The following is a 21,922-nucleotide window of genomic DNA, read 5'->3' as shown; positions in this document are numbered from 1 at the left end:
TTTTTTCCTCTGTTTCATTTCATCTTCTTTTCTCTCACTTCTTTTTCCTACATTGCTCAGGCTCCACATGTAAGTATGAAATCATTTTATTTCTATTTTTGATCAACTTAATATTTAAAAAATCTCTTTTCTTTCCTACAGGTTTGTACAGTGAACCCCAGGACCTGAAGAAGGGCTTAACCCTTGTACTTAAGATCATTCTTCCCTTATTAATCTATCCCTTTTTAATCAATCCCTCTGTTCCTATCCCACTCCCCCATTCCCATAAGTTATTATTATAGATAATATATAGATAAATAGAACTGTTTATGAATAAACTTATTTGTATAATGACTATATGCTTTACTTAAATAAATATTTTTGTTCCTATTACAGCCTCATTCTGATTATTTTTAGTCATCAGTATATGTATAAAAATTTCCTTTAAACACAAACAGAATGTTTCACTCATGTACAGATAATTTTTAAAGAATTTCACAACCTTTTAAATGGTTTACTAAAATGTGGAAAAACAACATTATATATTATATGACATATATTACGTATATAACAGAATAACAGAAACACAATGTCAGAAAAGAAAGGATCTCCACATTGAAGTGATAAATCGAGATGAAGGTCTTACAATACACTATACAGTTACTGGGGTGTGATGTAAATAAAAAATGAGGTAATATAAAATGGTAATCATAGTAATGTAAATAATATGATAAAGCCTTCAACCCTCCCTTTGCTTAGTGCCAAGCTGTTCCCCACCCCTTCTACATGAGGTATCATGCTGACCAGAGAAAGGGTCAGTCTACTGATCATGATTTTTGAATCAGTGGTAAACACAAGTCTCTTTCTGTTCCCATCCTCTCCTGTCTTCTCTATAGCCATGTAAGTTAAATGCTAAGTTAAATTTCATGTTTAAAATGTTTGACATTGATTTTCACAGATCTAATTGGTACTGCAGCCGCACCCTCATTGCCTGACACCCCAACTTCCTGGCCTGCCCTTTAGATACACCTCTACTGCTTAGTTTGTGTAATACTTTATAATCTGTGTAATACTTTATAATCTGTGCAGATTGATTAGTTGACATGTCATGCTAAGGAGGAGTCTTCATTTACAGTGCAGTCCAAACCCTGAATAAATAAAACCAGGGGCAACAATCAAGGTTTCTTTATGTACAAACATACAGAGGAATCGAAATACCGTTTCTCTTCTCTCGTCAGTATTAACATTGTAATTTCAGTCAGTGCAACAAAGAACAGATTTGTGATGGTACCAGCAGTATACTTATAATAAATAGATATAAATAAACCAGTGAAAAATAATTGAACTTCTGAATGGATATATATCTGAGTAAGTGTAAACAGTGAACTCTATTAAATATACAAATATATTCAAGGTGCAAATAAGCTGAAGATAGATGTAAACATGAACATAAACATGAAGATAAATGTAAATTTCAAAAAAGTTAGATAGAAAAACAGCATCACTTGTGTATTATGTGGAAGAAACTCTTACTCAGATCATAAAGAGGAAATGTTTGTGACATGTAATCCGTGTAAGTATTCATGTATAACGTAATGGATATTCTCCAGCCAGCAACTACTGCTCACTGAAATTAAAACAGAATCCGGAGTGGGTGGAATAATCAACCCATTTGCTCATATTTCTTAAATCACATCCATAACCAGACCAATAATTCCATCTAAAACTCTATCTATCTATCTATCTATCTATCTATCTATCTATCTATCTATCTATCTATCTATCTATCTATCTATCTATCAAAAAAACCAGCCCCCCCCCCCATCTCCAAAAACACCAACCACCCATGGCCACTACCTGCATGCCATGCTTACCTTACATGTCTATTATTTATGTATTCATTATTTATTTATTTATTTATTTATTTGTGTGTTTAATATTTAGATGTGTATATATCTCCACTAGTTCATGATGCATTAAAAAAGTGAGATGTGTAGAGCAGCCCAGGTCCTCTTCCACTCCTCCATGATGACATCACAGAGCTGGTGGATGTTAGAGACCTTGCACTCCCCCACCTTAGGGTTTAGGTCTGGAGACATGCTTGGCCAGTCCATCACCTTTACCCTCAGCTTCTTTAGCAAGGCAGTGGTCGTCTTGGAGGTGTGTTCGGGATCGTTATCATGTTGGAATACTGCCCTGCGGCCCAGTCTCTGAAGGGAGGGGATCATGCTCTGCTTCAGTATGTCACAGTACATGTTGGCATTCATGGTTCCCTCAATGAACTGTAGCTCCCCAGTGCTGGCAGCACTCATGCAGGCCCAGACCATGACACTCCCACCACCATGCTTGACTGTAGGCAAGGCACACTTGTCTTTGTACTCCTCACCTGGTTGCCGCCACACACGCTTGACACCATCTGAACCAAATAAGTTTATCTTGGTCTCATTGGACCACAGGACATGGCTCACAGGACTGACAGCTCAGTTTCAGGGTCTTGGCAATCTTCTTATAGCCTAGGCCATCTTTATGTAGAGCAACAATACTTTTTTTCACATCCTCAGAGAGTTCTTTGCCATGAGGTGCCATGCTGAACTTCCAGTGACCAGTATGAGAGAGTGTGAGAGCAATAACAGCAAATTTAACACACCTGCTCCCCATTCACACCTGAGACCCTGTAACACTAACGAGTCACATGACCCCGTGGAGGGTAAATGGCTAATTGGGCCCAGTTTGGACATTTCCACTTAGGGGTGTAGTCACTTTTGTTGCCAACGGTTTAGACATTAATGGCTGTGTGTTGAGTTATTTTGAGGGGACGGCAAATTTACACTGTTATACAGGCTGTACACTCACTACTGTACATTGTAGCAGAGCGTCATTTCTTCAGTCTTGTCACATGAAAAGATTTAATAAAATATTTACAATAATGTGAGGGGTGTACACACTTTTATGAGATACTGTATATATAGAGTCACCCAGAAAAATGTATACACATTCCAGGGAAAGAAAAATTTTATTTAAATATTTTATTACTAAATTTATTGCTATACATTATAGATTAATATATATGATGATATTATGATAATATTATTAATATTACACTAACATAATATACATCATACTGTTTTTCTTTTCCTGAAGTGTATATACATTTTTTGGTTGACTCTGTATATATAAATTGTGAACATGAAGCCATAGTAACACGATTCAAGGTATCAAAAATTCCTTCACAGTTTCACATCAGCCATGTCTTGTCATTATTCTGACTGATTTTGAACCAAATCAGGTGAAAGTAAGGGACAAAATATTAGAGATTTCAAAAAGTGACACACTTCCTGCTGCCAGTTGGTGGCGCTATGACCGAGACTCACAGTTGTCATATCTCTGTGATCAGCTTTCTATGCTTAACATAATCCTAAGATTTCATGTAGATCACATAATGTACACAGAAGTTATTAGCCACTTCCTGTTTCGTTTTATTCGCCATAAGTTTAAGGGCTTCTCACGGCTGAACCGTTTGAGATCAAAAATCACTCATCAACTTTGCATTATCAATGTCTTGAGATCATATTAGCCTGGGTTTGGTGGCGGTTGTATCAATGTCTTGAGATCATATTAGCCTGGGTTTGGTGGCGGTTGTATCAATGTCTTGAGATCATATTAGCCTGGGTTTGGTGGCGGTTGTATCAATGTCTTGAGATCATATTAGCCTGGGTTTGGTGGCGGTTGTATCGGTGTCTTGAGATCATATTAGCCTGGGTTTGGTGGCGGTTGTATCAATGTCTTGAGATCATATTAGCCTGGGTTTGGTGGCGGTTGTATCAATGTCTTGAGATCATATTAGCCTGGGTTTGGTGGCGGTTGTATCAATGTCTTGAGATCATATTAGCCTGGGTTTGGTGGCGGTTGTATCAGTGTCTTGAGATCATATTAGCCTGGGTTTGGTGGCGGTTGTATCAATGTCTTGAGATCATATTAGCCTGGGTTTGGTGGCGGTTGTATTAATGTCTTGAGATCATATTAGCCTGGGTTTGGTGGCGGTTGTATCAATGTCTTGAGATCATATTAGCCTGGGTTTGGTGGCGGTTGTATCAGTGTCTTGAGATCATATTAGCCTGGGTTTGGTGGCGGTTGTATCAATGTCTTGAGATCATATTAGCCTGGGTTTGGTGGCGGTTGTATCAATGTCTTGAGATCATATTAGCCTGGGTTTGGTGGCGGTTGTATCAATGTCTTGAGATCATATTAGCCTGGGTTTGGTGGCGGTTGTATCAATGTCTTGAGATCATATTAGCCTGGGTTTGGTGGCGGTTGTATCAATTCTCTAGGAGGAGTATATCAAATTCCATTGGGTGCGTTTTGCAAACAACTCAAAATAACTGACTTCCTGTGGATTAGACTTAATGACATGCAGTGTGAAAGTTGTTCAGGTCAATGAGATCTAAGTGTGTACCAAGTTGTACATGGATTTTTGCAGCCTCTGTTTCTAGCCATCAGCCAGTGGGACGTGGACATCAGGGAGCCTGAGGCAGAGCAACTCTTTTTAAGGCTTTCTGTAAGGGAGGAACTTTTTCTAATGCCATGAGACACGTTCTAAAGAACCTGCTTTAAATTCTCTGATCAATCTCTTCAGTATCATGCTGGAAATGTGTGTGTGTTTGTGTTTGTACAGAATATGCTGACAGTGCTGCTTGAGGACCTTTTCTATCAGCCTCTGGAGCTTTACAGAGATCCAGCAGCTTTAGCCTCTGCAGTGCTGAGCATCGTGAAGCAGCATGTACAGGAGATGATGAAGACCATAGAGAGAGTCTGAGCAACATTCACACCCCTTTAACACACACACGCACACTTCTCTATCCCATTTGTCTTAAAGAGTGATCAGGACACAAATCTATTATTTGCTATTAGATATTTTATTATTATGCTATTAGAAGCTTTTATTAGATATTTAAACTTATCTACATTTTTTTAGTGTTCATGTGTGTGGAGTTTTCCTCTTAGTATTCTGATTATCTCTCACAGTCCAGTGATGTGTGGTAGGTTGATTGGCATCTATAAATTGTCCAAAGTGTGTGAATGTGTGTGTGTGTGACTGTTCCCTGTGTTAGGTTGGCACCCTGTGTCCCCTGGTCCCCTTGGTAGCACAGTTATCATTTCAAATGTGTACATCATTCTGTCCTGCCAAAACGCCCATAAGCTCAATTTTATTCTTGTACATAGAAACATTTTAAACACTGGACAGTAACACATCAGGCAAAATAGAATTTCTGTACAGGGAGGTGTGTATTCCTTACTTTATCATCATTTTGTTCTAGTTTACAAGACATAAAAATAACAAATGACATCAAAGTTTTAAAATGTTTAAATAACTAAATACAAAGACATTAACAACAATTTTAGTCAACATTACAGAACCGAGTGAACGGACACAAATGAATGACTTTTACATGAGACAGAAATTCTTTTTGCAACTTCAGTCCTTAAACAAACATCCTTTTGCACAAACACACACTTATAGAGTACACACTTACTCCCAGAGACTGTGGTTGCAGGTTGTTTCACTTCTATAAAATGCACAAATTAAGATAAAATATGTAATAATGTTATAAATAAATGTTAAAATAATGTATATAAAATATAAATAATGCCATAAATAATAATGTTGGTGTAAGAGTTTAGAGAAGTAAAAACTCTATCAATGGCAGCACAGATGCACAGACACACACACATAAGTACACACACCGTGGGTGTATTTATCACACTGAAAATGATTTCATTTGTTCACAGAAGCATTTACAGATAAAATGCCGTACTGATGACAATCCTATAATTTGGGAGAAAACATTTATATCCTTATCATCTTCCTGATTGTAAATTTATTCATGAAAAAAACCTAATGTAAACCTAAATTGACTTCAAAACATATAACATCACGCTTTACTACACTTACATATACACATTATGTATATTCATATACAAGTTAAAATCTCCGATATTAAAAACAATTAAAGAAAGCAAGCCAACACAAATCCAGAAACAAAGACAAATAAGACCAGACCCTCAATTAAGACAAAAGCAATACTGTCCAATGTAAAGTTTTATTCTCTGTGCGTATGTTATGAGCCTTTGGCCTATTATTTGCGTATTCATGAAACATGTTGTAAGACTGTTGACTTTGTGTTTGGATTGAATTAAACTTCAGCATATGGAACATCAAATGCAGACACACGCAGACGCATGCAGACACACACTTACTTACCCTCAGTGTATCATAATCAGAGCACATGGGTGCAGGGTTCAGGGTGGTGTAAGTGTCACTGGCAGAGCTTTTAATATTCTAGTGGGGACATGAGAATTTAAAGAAACAATACACACACACACACACACACACACTCAACACACTCTCCTTCATACACACCCACACACACAGGTAGAAAGACTGTATACTTACTTGCAGTGTGTCATATTCTGGGGACACAGTCATGAGGTTCAGCGCTGTGTATGTGTCATCTCCAGGCGTTGGAACACACTGAGAGAATTGAAGAGAAAACCTCTTTAGTTTTTATTTATTAACAGATTTATAGGAACTTTAAGAAGATTAAAACACGAAGTGAAAAGTTCTCTCAGTAGCTGAATGTCTCTTTCTGCTCTTTTCTTCCTCCTGTTCACACAAAGGACACAAAAACCAGGCTGTTCAATCTGTTCCTGCTTTATTCGTCTAATGTTTAACATTGGATTATGATTCTGGAATACAAAAAGAATTCAGTCACTCACTTAACACACAGGACGGCGATAAGAAGAGAGAGAAGCAGGAACAAGTGCAGCAGCAGCTCCCCATACAGCATACAGCTTCCACACTACAGCTTGGTTCTCTTTTAGCACAGGGACAACTGTTAGTGTTACCGGAAAACTTATTGACAGACAAATTATTTATTTAATTCTTTTTTAAAAGCAGAAGTGATTAAAGTGATTACTGTTCTCTGGTAATGTTACCAAGTAATTGCAATAAAAAAAAAGCAAACTTAAACATAAACTTCTCTTTTCTAAAAATAGTAGAAAACCTGATAGTACAAAGTGTTGAACCTGAAAACTGCTTGCGTAAATGTTTCTTATATTAAAAAACATTCCCACATGAGCAATTACACATTTTTTTTGCAATCTGTTTTAGTTCTAATAGATATGAAACAATGAGGTATTACAGTGAGAGCCGTAATATAAACCAGGGATTTGTTTTGAAGCAGGAAGCAGGAGTAGAACCACATTTCAACAACAGCACTGTGCTGTATATACTTTAAAAAAAAACACACACACACACACACACACACATTGTGCAATGCCTCATAAGCAATTCTGGATTTTCCTCTTTATTTATTTGACTGAAACCTAAATCCAAACCAAGCAAAAAGCTTTTTAAGATAAAGTTAAGTACCACCAGAACCTGAGCTACCACAACCTTCTAGATAATGACTGATTCTCACGTCTAACAGTTTGTTCAGGAGAGCGAAGATCCTCACGTCCTTTCACAGCACAGGAGTAGTTCCCTGCATCTTCGCTGAAGAAGAGGTAGAGTTTGTTGTGTTTGGTGAGTTTATCAGTAACAGGCTGTCCGTTCTTGTACCACAGGTAAGTGGGGCTGTTGGACAGAGTGCAGGACGTGATGCAGCTCAGCGTTACTGTCGTCCGTTCTTCTGATGACCCTGCATAGTGACTCAGTCTTACCTGCAGATCTGAACGTGCACAAAATAAAGGAATGGGATTTAACAGATGTACAATGATGCAGAGAGACCAGATGTAGAGACAGTTAAGTGGGGGATATTAACCTGTAACATTAAGAACCATTCCAGGTCTACCCGAGATTCGGTTAGATGTATAAACTACTCTAAGCCGATATTCTCCAGAGTCTTTCTTTCTCAGCTGGTTCATTTTCAGAGTGCAGTTTCTGTCTTGCTTCACATATTCAACTCGATTAGTAAACTCATGCATCAGGTCCTTGAAGTCCTTAGAAGAATGCCAGAATACTTCTTTAACACTCTGTCCACTGGAAAGCACTTTTTCCACAATTTCCACTGAAGACCCTTCCAAAGGTTCCAAACTCTCTTGTCTGGGTAGGTCACCCTCATACAGCTCCTTCCAACACCTGAAATGGTAACAGGTCATGAAGAGATGGTTTAAAATTGATTTTAAAAGCTTCAGCCTCTTTCATAAACCATAACAGGAGTAAGCTTTCGCTGCCTACCTGCTGATTGATTGATTGATTCTCACAATTGCACATTGCCGTTTTACATTAGGTTAAATTAGTTACAGCTCGACATTACGTTTATAGGACAGTGTTGTATGTGAGTGTTTTTTCTCTTAACATGTTTTAGATTCAACCTATTTATTATCTATGCAAATTTCTCTATGGGACCATGTAGGGACTTTGCAAAACTAACCCACAAATCATTTCATTGCAGCAAAATGAATACTCACACAGAGAAGGAGCTCGAATCTTGTTATAGCCGTGAACAGAGCAGGAGTAACTGACTTCTTCATCATTGCTTAAAGGGAAAGTTCCCTGGGTGTCTTTGTTATCCTGTATGTATTGATCCTTGTACCAGTAGTACACATTAGCAGCAAAGGTTAGATGACAGGAAGTGTGGCAGATTAGAGCTTGACTTTTGTAGTGACGGATCACCTGCAGATCTAAATGAAGTTAAAGGTGAATATTTCATCACAGACATGTACAACAACACAGTTTATTCCAGACTAGCTGCTCTGTTACCTGTAACTGTCAGAGTAACTCCAGCTGAGCTCACGTATTTCTCTCCTTTATCCGTAATGAGCATGAAGCGATATTCCCCCGCGTCTCTCTCTCTCGGGTCTGTTGATCTTGAGTTTGTCATCTCTGTGTAGTTCACACGTCCGGCGTAGTCGGAGTCTAAAGTCTTTGAAGCTGAACCAGAATCCAGTGGTGATGTTGATATTTGAGTAAGAGCACGTCAGGTTTACAGACGACTCCCTCAGAGCACAGATCTTCTCATGACTGCATGACACTTTCAGGTTCTGGATCCCTGACACTGAAACTGAATCGTTTACATGAAATATTAAAATATAATTAAAACAGCTTTATGTTTGTTATGAACACAGTTTCCTTTGAGGAAGATAAAAAGTCTCTCAGCAACATAACAAAGCTGCATTTTTTCCCCTTTTCTCCTTCAAGAGTAGAAAAAATGGCAGCTGGTGAGGGTGCGCTGGTATAAGAGAAATAAAACATACAGTCATTGTCACTGTGATTCGTTACTGATATCATCTATCAGGTCTGGTGAACTATGACGGATTATACCACTACGAATTACACAACCACTCAGCAGCTGTGGTGTAGATACACAGAGGATTATTGGTTTAAACCAGTGAAATATTTTACACATCCGAAAGGTTACTTGTAGATAATTAACACAACACACAGAACAAAAGTGTATTATATATACAGTTTATGAAAATAAAAAATAATAATAATCTTATTCACTGTCAAAAGATATGATTTTGCTTTTTTACAGATTTTTATAAACAGTCACAGGAGTCTTTAGATGCCACTTTTAACCTCCCTAAACCTCAAATAATTGTCCCTTGTCACCTATAGTACATTTTTATTCAGGGCTGATTAAGTGGATGTGGAGTTCTTTAGTTTAGACTTTTGAGACAAAGTCCCACAGAGCCAACATATACCATATAACAGAGACAGGTTCATATTAACAGGTGACGAAAAGAGCAACCCTACCTGTAATATTCAACAACAGGATCAGCAGCAGCAACATTCTGGATTCAATGTCTATAGTTCCACTTAGAAAGAACGTATTCTTACTTTTGGATCTTCTTGTAAAGATACATTTGAGGAAGTGGACAGTGATATGATGATGGTGTGTGTGTCTTATGAGGGAGTCAACATGTAATTAATGGGAAGTAAAAAGTGTGTGATGGAAGTTCCTGTCCTGTCATTAACCGTAAGAATGAAATAAACCTATACCTATACACTATTTAAATGTTAGTATTGAACATTTAGAAAATATGTATTATATATGTATTTATTGTAAAAAGTACACCAATACACCATGATGGAGTCCATTTTTTAATTTTGTTTGTCAAACCACAGCAAAAAAAATTGCAAAACCAGTTGTGAAGTAAAAGGAAAATATGAAGCAATAGCTAGTGTTTTTCCCACAGACAATTGTCTGAATACAGCTGTGTTTAAACCTCATAGAAAATGTGGCCCAATCATCATACTTCAGTGCTTTTAGATCAAATTTAGTCTCTCTCTCTCATATACATGATAAAATGCATCATCCATAATGTATTTTATATATATATAAACTTCTAATTTGCACTACAGCAGAAAATAAATGTCAGAGCTGCTGTATTAGAAAGTTAATCAACAATGTATGACCGAATAAAATCAAGAATTAAACTGATGGATAAAAACAAACAAAGAAAAAAGTCTTCATCATGTGTTACTGTGGCGGTGGAGACAGACAGGAGGTGGTTTGAACCAGCAGGTAACGTGATGATTCTCTTTGCTCAGGAGCAGGCAGAGAGCAAGTGGGAACTCCAGAAGCTGCTGTAGCCTACCACCTCTTCAGCTTGAGGACACATCTGGTGTATTCCAGCATCAAGTGGGCAGTCCTGTAGTGTGTTCGCCAAACACCTGAAGAGCACCGCAAACACTTCTGGTTACTGCAGCTCCATGAGATTGGTACTCCAAGTTACGATGATCGGTTAGCACAATGAAAGGATGATATGCTCCCTCCAACCAGCGTCGCCATTCCTCCAGTGCTGCCTTGATGGACAGCAGCTCCCGATTCCCCACATTGTAGTTGGCTTTGGCTGGCGTAGGTTTCCAGGAAAAGAAGGCGCAAGGGTGCATTTTCCTGGGGGCTCCATGGTGCTGTGACAAAACTGCCCCTATTCCACAGCTGGATGCGTCTACTTCAACCACGAAGGAGTTCTTGGGGTCTGGATGGTGGAGAATGGGTACAGTGGTGAACCTCTGTTTCAGTGTCTGGAAGGCAGATATGGCCGAGTTTCTTAGGTTTTCCCCTCAGAAGGGAGGTTAGTGGTCTAAGCGACAAGGCTGTAGTTGCAGTTGAAGCACCGATAGAAGTTCGCAAATCCTAAGAAATGTTGCAACTCTTTGACCATGGTTGGCTCAGGCCAGTCTGTGAAAGCTTTCACCTTGCTCATGTCCAACTCCACCCTTCTCCTCAAGGTCACATACCCCAAGAAGGTGATGGTTTCCTTGTGGAACTCGCATTTTTCAGTTTTTAATGTTGGAGATTGCAATATTCTCTGGGAATGATTGCAAAACTTCCCTCTAGTGGGCTTTCAATTGATATACTGCTGCTCAAAAATTTTCACTACCTTCCTTAACCTAGCTTCCACTACTCTTTCCATAGCTTCATTGTATGGCGCATCAACTTTATCCCCCTATAGTTGCTGCAACTCTGCATGTCACCCTTATTCTTAAAGATCAGCACTAATACACTTCTCCATTCCTCAGGCATCTTCTCACTCTCTAAAACCCTGTTAAACAGACTAGTTAAAAATTCCACTGCCGCCTCTCCTAGACACTTCCAGACCTCCACCGGGATGTCGTCAGGACCGACTGCCTTTCCACTTTTCATCCTCTTCAAAGCCTTCCTGACTTCATCCTTTCTAATCTTATCTACTTTCTGTTCCACAGAGTTCACCCTGACTACTCTTTTTTCCCTCTCATTTTCCTCATTCATCAGCTCTTCAAAATACTCCTTCCATCACCTCTGTACACTCTCCTCACTTGTGAGCACCTTTCCATCTCTATCCTTAATAACTCTAACCTGCTGCTGTAACTCCTTGTATTCCTGTCTATTCTCTTCAGTCCTGTCCATGTGCAATGTCCATCCTCTTAGCAAAGTCCACTACCATCTGTCCTTCAAGGTTCCTTTCCTTAACTCCAAACTTGCCCATCACCTCCTCATCACCTGTGTTCCCCTCACCAACATGTCCATTAAAATCTGCTCCTATCACCACTCTCTCACCTGTTGGAATAGTCTCTATCACCTCATCTAATTCACACCAGAATCTCTCTTTCTCCTCTAACTCACAACCTACCTGTGGGGCATAACCACTAACAACATTCAGCATCACCACTTCAACATCTAACTTCAGACTCATCACCCTGTCTGACACTCTCATCACCTCCAGAACATTCCTCACAAACTCCTCCTTCAGGACCACACCTACCCCATTTCTCTTACTATCCACACCATAATAAAACAGCTTGAATCCTGCTCCTATACTACGAGCCTTGCTACCCTTCCACCTGGTCTCCTGTACACACAGTATATCCACCTTCCTTCTCTCCATCATATCAGCCAGCTCTCTACCTTTCCCTGTCATAGTACCAACATTCAGAGTTCCTATTCCCAGTCCTACACTCTTCCCTTCCCTCTTCTCTCTCAGTCTACGCACTCTTCTCCCTCCTCTACTTCCTCGACCAACAGTAGCCCAATTTCCACCAGCGCCCTGCAGGTCAACGGCGCCGATGGCGGTCGTTGTTAACCCAGCCTCGACCGATCCGGTATGAAATTCAGAGTACTGACAATTCGCATGGTTAAATTTGGCAATGTTTTACGTCAGATACCCTTCCTGATGCAACCCTCATTATTGATCCTGGCTTGGGACCGGCGCAGAAGTCACTGTACTGTGACCCCATGGCTAGATTACAGGCAAACAAATAAACTAAAGATGTTTAATGTGGATAATAAACTGTTTATTTCAATTTCTATTTCCTAAAATCCTGAACTGTATGGATCATTTGAAGGTTAAAAACAGCATTCAGCACTACAGTAAGCACTACAAAACTCTATCCAAGCAATAATACTGTAATAAAACACCAAAGTCATTCCTCTTCTGCTGTTTGATTTGGATGCAATGTCGGTTTAAAACAGATTTACAGAACAGATCACCACATCTCTCTCAGCTTTCTTCCAGCAACCTGAAGTTCCTCCTCTTTAGCTTTTAGATGAGGATTTCCTGGATCTTGCTGTAGATCTGAGATGGATCATCAGCTGCTTCATCTGCCACAAGTCTGTGGGACAAATAGAGGTCACTTAAAAAACTTGATGTTGACTGAGCAGCACAGTTAGTGTTGGTGTAATGATGATAATTTGCTCACTGGATGGCAGCAGTGCTCCTGCTAATGTCCACAGCAGTGTACTGAACTTCCTCTTCCTCTCTGGTGTGTGGAGGAAGTCCCTAACCCTAACCCTATTTGCAAACACAGCAGCAGACCGTGGTTGAAAATTAGCACAGGATAAAGTTTATATCTGAACATGATCACATGATCAAACAGTCCCTCCTCCTTTCACCCACACTCACCTGTCCACTCTCACCAGTGCTGCTGTGGCCATTAGCTGAGCTCCACTTCCTCTTTCTGAGAAACCACAAGCACATGTGAAGTTAAAATGAGTATTTATTGGTCTGTTTTATTCTGGAGGTTCAAAATGAGTGTTAATGCCAGGAAGACCAACAGTCCCTCTATGATGGGCTTTAAGATTGTGTACTTCTCTGAACCTTGAGAAATAAATAACATGTTTGTGACTGAAATATAAATGCTGTCATCACACTGCTGCAATTAACATGTAGACAGCACATGTGGAGCACCAAATATAAGAATTTGAACATCGAACAAAACTTTTCTATATTAAACTCTTAGATTTAACATTTTTATTTATAATTTATACTAAATATTGAGATTAAATTTTTTTTTTCCTTTTTATGTAAAATTCTAATTGAAACTTTAGGTGAAACATTACATTTAACATTTAGATTTATTTTAAAAATTTACATTAAATCTTAAAACTGTTCATGTTATGTTAAATAGAGTAAAAAAAAAATATATATAAATGAAAATCTAAATATTTAGAAACATTTTACAGTTTTTAAAATGATATATTTCTATTGCAGGAAGAACAGAAAAATATAAGAAATGAGTTAATAAACATTATTCCTTTTTTGATTTTACAATTTTCTGTCCCTTATACACTCCCTATAGCTAGGCAAAAATAAATAAATAAATAAATAAATAAATACTAAAAATACTGATGTTAGACAGTGAGAAATTAATCAGCACTGTTGTTAGCACACTATCTAATTGTGATATCCATACCCATGTAATTTTACTGTACATTTTAAATGCAAGTGTTAAATGTTGTGTTAAATAAATATTAATATTTAAAGATTTAGATCAAATTTAGATTTAACATTTATATTATTTAAATTTTAGTCTACATTTAAAACATAAATGTTAATTGTAAATCATAAGTAGAAATTTCCAGTCGAAATGTTAAATGTAGAACTGAAATGTTTCATTCACATGAAATTGTGTTTCATCAATTTTCCAAAAGCAGGGGTGGTGGCTTCCCCCAGCAGATTTCACATCCTCACCTGCATGCCTAAACCACAGTATCATGAAGAACTGGCAACCAAGGACAAAATTAGCATACGATGAAACCTTTGAATTTTATATTTAACATATTCACAGTTCTCCATTAGAGCATTACACCAGATGTTGGATTACATCTGGTTTCCTGTTAAGCGAGAGCTATGGCTACATAAAGCTCAATGCCATGTCTGTTGAGAGAGGGGTTGATTCCATGGTTGCCTGTAAATGCAAAATTGATTAAACTTAAATCTCATTATTACAGATTGCAGTAAAGAAACATTGTTTGATTCTATGTAAACTACTGCAGTGCAGTAGTACAGTCCACTGTCCTGGGAGCTGATGTAGCTGATGCTGTAATTCTGGCCTGTTGTCAGCAGTGTGTCTGCAGCTGCACTCTGCTTAAACCAGGTGTAATTGGAAACAGGAGGGTTTGCATCACTGCTACAGCTCAGAGTCACTGAATCCCCCTCCACTGTGTCTCCAGAGGGAAGAACCACTGCTCTGGTGTGTTTGGGGGGGGGATCTGTTCGAGTACATTATAAAGAAATACATATTACAAAACCACCTCCTTGCATGGAGGTTTTGCTGTCTGTGCAGTGTACATGACAATAGACTGAACACACTATGTGCCCAAGCTACATAATTGTGTAGCACTCCTTTATAAGAAACATTTATAAGAAAGATACTTTAAAAATAGCAAACACATAAAAAGGGATGATTCACAGGAGATGATACAGTCCATATGCAGTCTGTGTATGATGTCTTGCTGGCCAGCAGCAATCGTCCTGGTTCAGTTCCACTGCTACAGGTGCTCCAATCACCTTACCACTAGGAAAGGAGAAGACAAAACACTGCCAGTATCTCTAACCCACTTCACATGTAAAAAGCTATTACTACTATTCCCTTGTGCATACAATATACCACAGTCTACCCCAAGCCAGTGCCACAGTGCACAAACAGGAAAAAAAGAAAAAGGGTTTCTATAGGCTAGGATGTTGGACCTGAACTTCTGTCACAGTCTCTACTTATAACCTTAAACAATGTTAAACAAATGCAGGTCTTCAGCCATCAACTGCTTGAAAAAGATCAAACACTACTCACATTATACTCACATTATGACTGGGCAACCCCGTGCTATCCAGTCCTGTTGAAACCCGCAGTCACCGTCATACTTGCTGCACCTCGACTCACTCACACTTCCGGTCACTCGTCTACTCAGCTTCGGCCTCGAGCCGTCCACGTTCCCTTCACCAAGGGAGTTCCATTACTCACGCCAACACCACCTGCGCGCTACAGCGCAACCGGAAGATTCACTTCCGTTGGCACCCACGTGCCTGAACACCGATCTAACGACCGATAGCTCCAACTCGTCATTGTACGCTTCTTAAAAGGGCAGCAGTGTCCACCGCATCCCCACCAGCCAATTGCAGCGGGCTGTTAATTACAATCTGTAAATAGCCATTAGAGCCACAGCAGAACCCATACACAACAATACATAATAATATACAAATATAAATATACAACAATACAAAAGGAGAAAAATACATTCATAAAAAAAAGAAATAAACCTTACACATTATTTCATCCCCTAACATATGCATACCACACTAAGTAGAACAACTACAGTAAACACTACAGTAGACAATTAAACAAGAAACAAGAAAACGCGCTCGTATCAATAGTCTGTTTCGGGTGGGGAAGGAGGGAAAAAGAGAAGAAAAGAAAGAAAGTAAGAAACCAAAGAGAGGTGCGCCTGATTTGTCTTTTTTTTTTTAATGTGCTTTTTTTTTACTCAAAAATGACAAAAATTCCCAATTCCCCTCGAAGTTTCGAATCCCACCACAGACAAGGATTAAATATTGCATTCAGTTTTGAAATAGTAATTCCGCCCCTTCCAATATGGCGGACGCATTGACGTGTCGGTGTACATATCAATATCCGGTACTGCGCACTCTGCTGTTTAAAAATATGGAATTGACCTGTTTTTTATTAACATTATTTTACCACTTGCGCCTCGTCAAATAAGGTCGTTATTAATTATTATTTTATTTAATAGCTAAATAAATATACGAAACATATGCCACCATGTTGTTGATTTTTATTTCCAGGTAAGAAGAGAAGAGCTCAGTTAGCACTTAGCTTGTGTCTTTATAATCAGCTTACAGTTTACATAGACCCAGAGAGATGGTGTGTGTGTGTGTGTGTGTGTGTGTGAGAGAGAGAGAGAGAGAGAGAGAGAGAGTGTATGAAATGAAAGACTAATATACAGCTATTATGTAACATTACAGATCCCTGACAGTAGGGGGTGGTATTTTGAAAAAAAAGTTATTTGGCATCTATTTAGTCTGTGTTATGTCCCCCATCATTTTCCCTGAAGGAGAAAGGGGTCTGGGTTCTTATGGGTTAAGGCACAGTGAACTCTAGAATGTGTGCTTTAATTGCCTCTGTATTCCACAGTTTTACATTTCTACACAAACAAAAAGTTTAAGTCCACATCCTCAGATGCAAAATGTAAAATACTGCAAAATGTAAAATAATAGTTACCCACAAAAACAGGATCAAAATGTGGAGGTGAAAAGAAACTACTGATATTATAAACTATTTCTTCTTAAAGAGTAACCTTGAGAGTTCAGAGTAACTGCATTATAAATGATGTGCTACAGTGGTGTGATTTGGTGTAAACTGTAAATCCACATTTTTAGTCCTCTACAATTTAGATTTTCAGATTTTTATCTCAAGATTTCAGACTTTTTATACACAACTGTGCTCTGGATGCTTAAATGTAAATGTGCAATTCCCCAAATGTTACAGATTTTTCTACATTTTGGAAACAAACTTTCCAAGACTATAAATATCTGAATTTTGTTGGATGTTATTTTTCATTTTTCACATTTTAGTAAACCAAAGTTTCTGAAGTTCTTTAAAAAGGATTTGTATATGAGTGAAAAGTTCATTTAGTGTTGTGTTGCTTTTTAAAGGAAAATTATATAGACATACTGACGACTAAAAATAATCAGAATGAGACGGTAATAGGAGCAAATGAAAACATTTATTAAAGTAAACTATATAAACACTATACAACTATAAGTTTATTTACTACAATATTATTTGCAGCTACTATTTATACTAATTACTATTAGCAGTTATCTATATAGACAAGGATAGAGGGATACATTGATAAGGGATGATAAGTTTCCACAAAATGTCCATCATCTTCTGGACACACTGTCTGAGGAAAGGTCTCAGTTTGCTGGCTAAGGCTGCTGGGTCTTGGTAGAACTCCGGGGGCTGAGTAAACAGCACTTCAGCGAGATCTGTAAGCTGATCCTATAGACAAATTACATCATCACTGTCACAATCCAACATAGTGTCACTGAGTTTAGGATACAATACTGAAAATTTGTGGATCACAGCATCAGAAGATATTAGACACTTACAATAAGCACTTTAAAGTAGGTCCTTGCTGCAGGCTTCCACACGTCTACCTCCCACATGCTGATGAGTGCAAACAGGCGCTCCAAGAATCCTCCCTTAAGCTTTAGGAAAGAAAGACGACAAGCTCCATTAATATCATGTCATATCAGGGTTAACAACATGGAAAAATAAAATGAGATAAAATAAACCATGTTCTGAAACTACATTCAAGCATGGCTTTTAAATCTCCTGATAAGACTCTTACTGTCTCAGGTATTGAGCTGTTTGTAAAATAGCCGAATAGAAGCAGCTCGAAAAAGATGTCCACGAAGTTGTAGTGGTAGACCTGCACAGAAGAGAAAAGTTACAAGAAGAAATTAGCTTTACATAATGGAGTCCTGTTTTCTATCACATCAAAATCTTGTAGATTTAAACATTTGTCATGTTACACAAGCATTTATAAGCTTACATAGGACCCGGAGAGCTCTGCTGCAATCGAGTCCTGATAAGAAGGAGTCTTCAGGAAACGAATCAGAGCCTCGTAGTCCAGCTGTACACGACCTGCATCCTGTTAAAACAAACAAACAAAATAATCACTTTGGCTTCAGTTTTTTTAACATGGAAACTCATTTTAAACCCTAAAATGAAGCAGTATGTAAGCCTCAGCATGTCCAGTACTTTACTAAAGATACACAGATGATGTATGACATGGGCCAAATGTCCAACTACTGCATATCCCAGAGCCCTCTTCATTATGTACATTTTATTTTAATATTTATCCTAAGAATGTCCTTTTTTTAGCAGGCTGTGATTGTTATAAAATTAGCTTTTGATGCTTGTTATTTTAATTATTATTCCTTAATTACTCATTACCACATTTGTTTGACAACTACATCATTTTCAAGCCCAGTAACTGAAAGTATTTTGCACAAGGAAACAGTCTATCATCATTCTGAAGTCACCTGGTTGTTAACTGCTGCCAGACGCATCACAATCTTCTTCCCCATAACGAACAAGAAGTTCTGATTGTGGATGCAGGTAAGATGAATCTGAATATAAGACAGCACATAATATAAGTCAAAGCAGAGTGAACTTCCCCTGAGCAAAAACAGCAGCTAAACAAAGGTTTTACTCACAGCGAACGCCTCACGGAGAGCATGCAGCTTCAGGCCGATATCAGTTACCCCTCTCTCTGTAAGATGGTCCCTAAGAAACAAAAGCTTTACATGCTTAGTGTATTAAACATACATTACTCCTTTATACCATTAAACTGTGAAGAGAAGCGTACCAAGTAAAGGGCACCTCCATCTCCTCTTGGCTAAGGCTCTCCTCACTCTCCTGCAAGACACATTAGCAATAAATCATTAAAACTCACACAGTAAATGTTACAGCCTCCCATTCAGGGGAATAGCAGCATCTGTAGATACACATCAGGTCTGAAACACAGAATTACCTCAGAGTCGTACTGTTCCTCTGAATCACTGTGGGGAGAGTCAACCTGCTCCTGCTCCCAGGTGGAGGTGTTCACCTGACCATCTTTAGCCACATGCAGGAACGTGCAGGACACCTTTTTAAAGGTTTGCTGTTAAATTAAAAAATATATATAAATGAACACTGCAGACCCATATGTGTACAAAATTCCAAGAGTTACTATCTACAATAAAGACTTCATGACATTGCAATAAATTTACCACATAATCCTCAAGTGGCTCCATGATGGTTTCCACCCGGTTACAGGAAAGGAGCTCTGTAACCTTCCCATATTCAGCCTTAAGAGAACAATTTGAAGTGAACACAATTAGTCACTGCAACTAACAAAAGTTTTGTGACGCCACAACAGATAATCCCTCACCTGTATGGCAGTGAAATGGTCCTCGATGGTGGTCTGATAAGGGAATCCCTGCAAATGACAATTAGCTGAAACTCAAGATCTACTTCTCAAAAGTGTTCATCTAATAATCATTAATATCAATTCTCTTCATCAGAGTAACAAAGATGGTGATTACCAGCTGGTCGAAGTAGCGCGTCTTGGTGGTTTTAAACCAGCAAATCCACTCTCAGGACCCCTTATCATCCCGAGGAAGTATCCCTTAACGTCCACTGCCTAGAAATAGAGAAACTAAACATTAGAACTTGTAAAGAAGGATGTGTGTGTGTTTGTATCTCAGCTGCAGCACTGTACAATACCCCAGACTGGGAGTTGGAGGAGTCTGCAGTGTTGTACTCAACATTACAGCAGGTGATCCAGCAGCTGATCCAGAGATCAGATTTAGTAAATAAATGACAGGTTTGGTTACCAGAACAACAGATGAAGATGTGGAGTGAGTTTCTGTGGGTAGCTGAAGCAGGATTGGCTCAACAACCTTAAGACACACACACACACACAAACACACACACACACAAACACTTAGACAAAAGCAGCCTACACGTTTCAAATGTAGTTAAAATATTTTACTGACACATACCTGGAGGACTGAGGGAGTATCTGATGATTCTCCCAGCAAATCCACAGCTTCTGCAATAAATTAGTTTCATGTAAGTTTAATTACAACTAATATTTTCTGTTAAATGTAAAACATTAAAATGGCCAAATTTATAAGGTAGTAGAGAGAGACCTTGTAAATTTTTCTCTCCTTTCTTTCTAATGGTTAAAAGTTAATAAACCTGTGAGTTAGTTTGCTAGTTAATTTGTGAAGAAACAGACTAATTGTAGCATTAGTAGCTTGTGTAAATTCACTGTACATGTGACTGATTAAACTCTCTAAATCCTCAAGTCCAGGCATCCTGATGAACTCCATCTCCCCATCAGGATCCACACGCTGCCGTCTACTCAGAGGGGCTTCTTGATTGCCATCCTCTTCGTCCCGCCTCCTCCTTATGCCCTGGCGTGGGACAGGAGTTATCATTGTGGCAGGAGCATAGTACATACCAGCCACAATGTTGTGGATGTCGATATTGAAATAAGGCTGGGGCAAAGGAACTGTTGAAGGCTGTGGACTCCCTGAAGGTGGTGGCCTCCTCAAAGGGGATGGGGTTTTATTTTAATAGCACTGTGTATGTTTTATACAGCAGGAAAGCCTCACTATCAAAACAAGAAGTATTTACACAAGTTATATTACTGTAATCTTCCTATAACACTGCATTAAAAACTATTTTATTTACATTTACAGTATTTACATTTTAGCTGCATTTATAGGTGTTATACAGGGCTCTTCCAGTATCACGGCTTCACTGTTAGTCACACTGTGCACTTATTTCAATGCTTAAAAATATCTTCCCCCAAAAAATGCAGATTAAAATACATTTCTATTACAGTCTATTACTTTAGCACTTTCTTACTCCAGTGCTTCACATCCCCTTTGAGTCCAATTGTGTCTCCTCTCAAAAATTCGCCCTTTATCGTAAATTACACTACTCCTAACTATTTTATTCACGACAGCTAGAAACAAAACCTTGCTGAACAGAATTGAAACAAACAGCTTGATATTTTTGCCTAAGCTGCACTCTACATTGCCACACTAGCTCCATTTATTTGTACCGATTGGTTTTGTTCAGCTAGCTGCCTTTCCTCACAGCCCCTTTCTCTCTCCGCTTTAACAACTCGACAAACACGGACAATGAAAAATCCTTAAAATAATAAGTTACTTCATGTTATTGTAAGTATTTTAACTTATTCTATTCACTCCATCAAAAAAAACTACGAACACTGAAAAACAATTACTTAGCTACATGCTAACTAGCCGTCTAGCTAATCTTTGCTAATACTCCTCGGCTTGACTTAGTAAACTTTAACAAACGTTAAGTAAACATTGGGACTTTTATGAAAAGCTGATGTTAACATATCTGAAAACATCAACACTGTTTTCTTCTTCCCTGCTCGTTTCACTGGAGTCTGCCATTTTGTCCGCTAGCTTTAGCATACTGATCGGGTACGTAAAGCGATTAGCCGAATAAAGATTATCCGAACAGAATTTCTCAAAACCATCTAATCATATAAAACGATATTCCTGATTGCGGTTTTTTGTAATAACGCGGTGTTTAAAAGACTTTATACTTAAGGGAAAAAGAGGAAAC

At 38.5% G+C, this 21,922-nt stretch overlaps 1 long non-coding RNA gene across 1 annotated transcript; it reads right to left on the bottom strand.

Moving 5' to 3' along the window:
- Positions 1–5,163: 5,163 nt before the first annotated feature.
- On the bottom strand, positions 5,164–7,816 carry LOC131350091 (uncharacterized). The gene is made up of 6 exons (XR_009204130.1): positions 7,800–7,816; positions 7,458–7,706; positions 6,754–6,851; positions 6,431–6,640; positions 6,239–6,316; positions 5,164–5,543 (listed from the first exon to the last, which is right to left on the bottom strand). It is a non-coding gene; the product is annotated as an uncharacterized LOC131350091 (long non-coding RNA).
- Between the last annotated feature and the right edge of the window lie 14,106 nt (positions 7,817–21,922).

This window comes from Hemibagrus wyckioides, unplaced genomic scaffold (assembly GCF_019097595.1).
Source record: "Hemibagrus wyckioides isolate EC202008001 unplaced genomic scaffold, SWU_Hwy_1.0 Contig20, whole genome shotgun sequence".
Taxonomy (NCBI): domain Eukaryota; kingdom Metazoa; phylum Chordata; class Actinopteri; order Siluriformes; family Bagridae; genus Hemibagrus; species Hemibagrus wyckioides.
The sequence above is the reverse complement of the archived record's forward strand: the minus strand, read 5'-3'. Positions and strand labels throughout refer to the sequence as shown.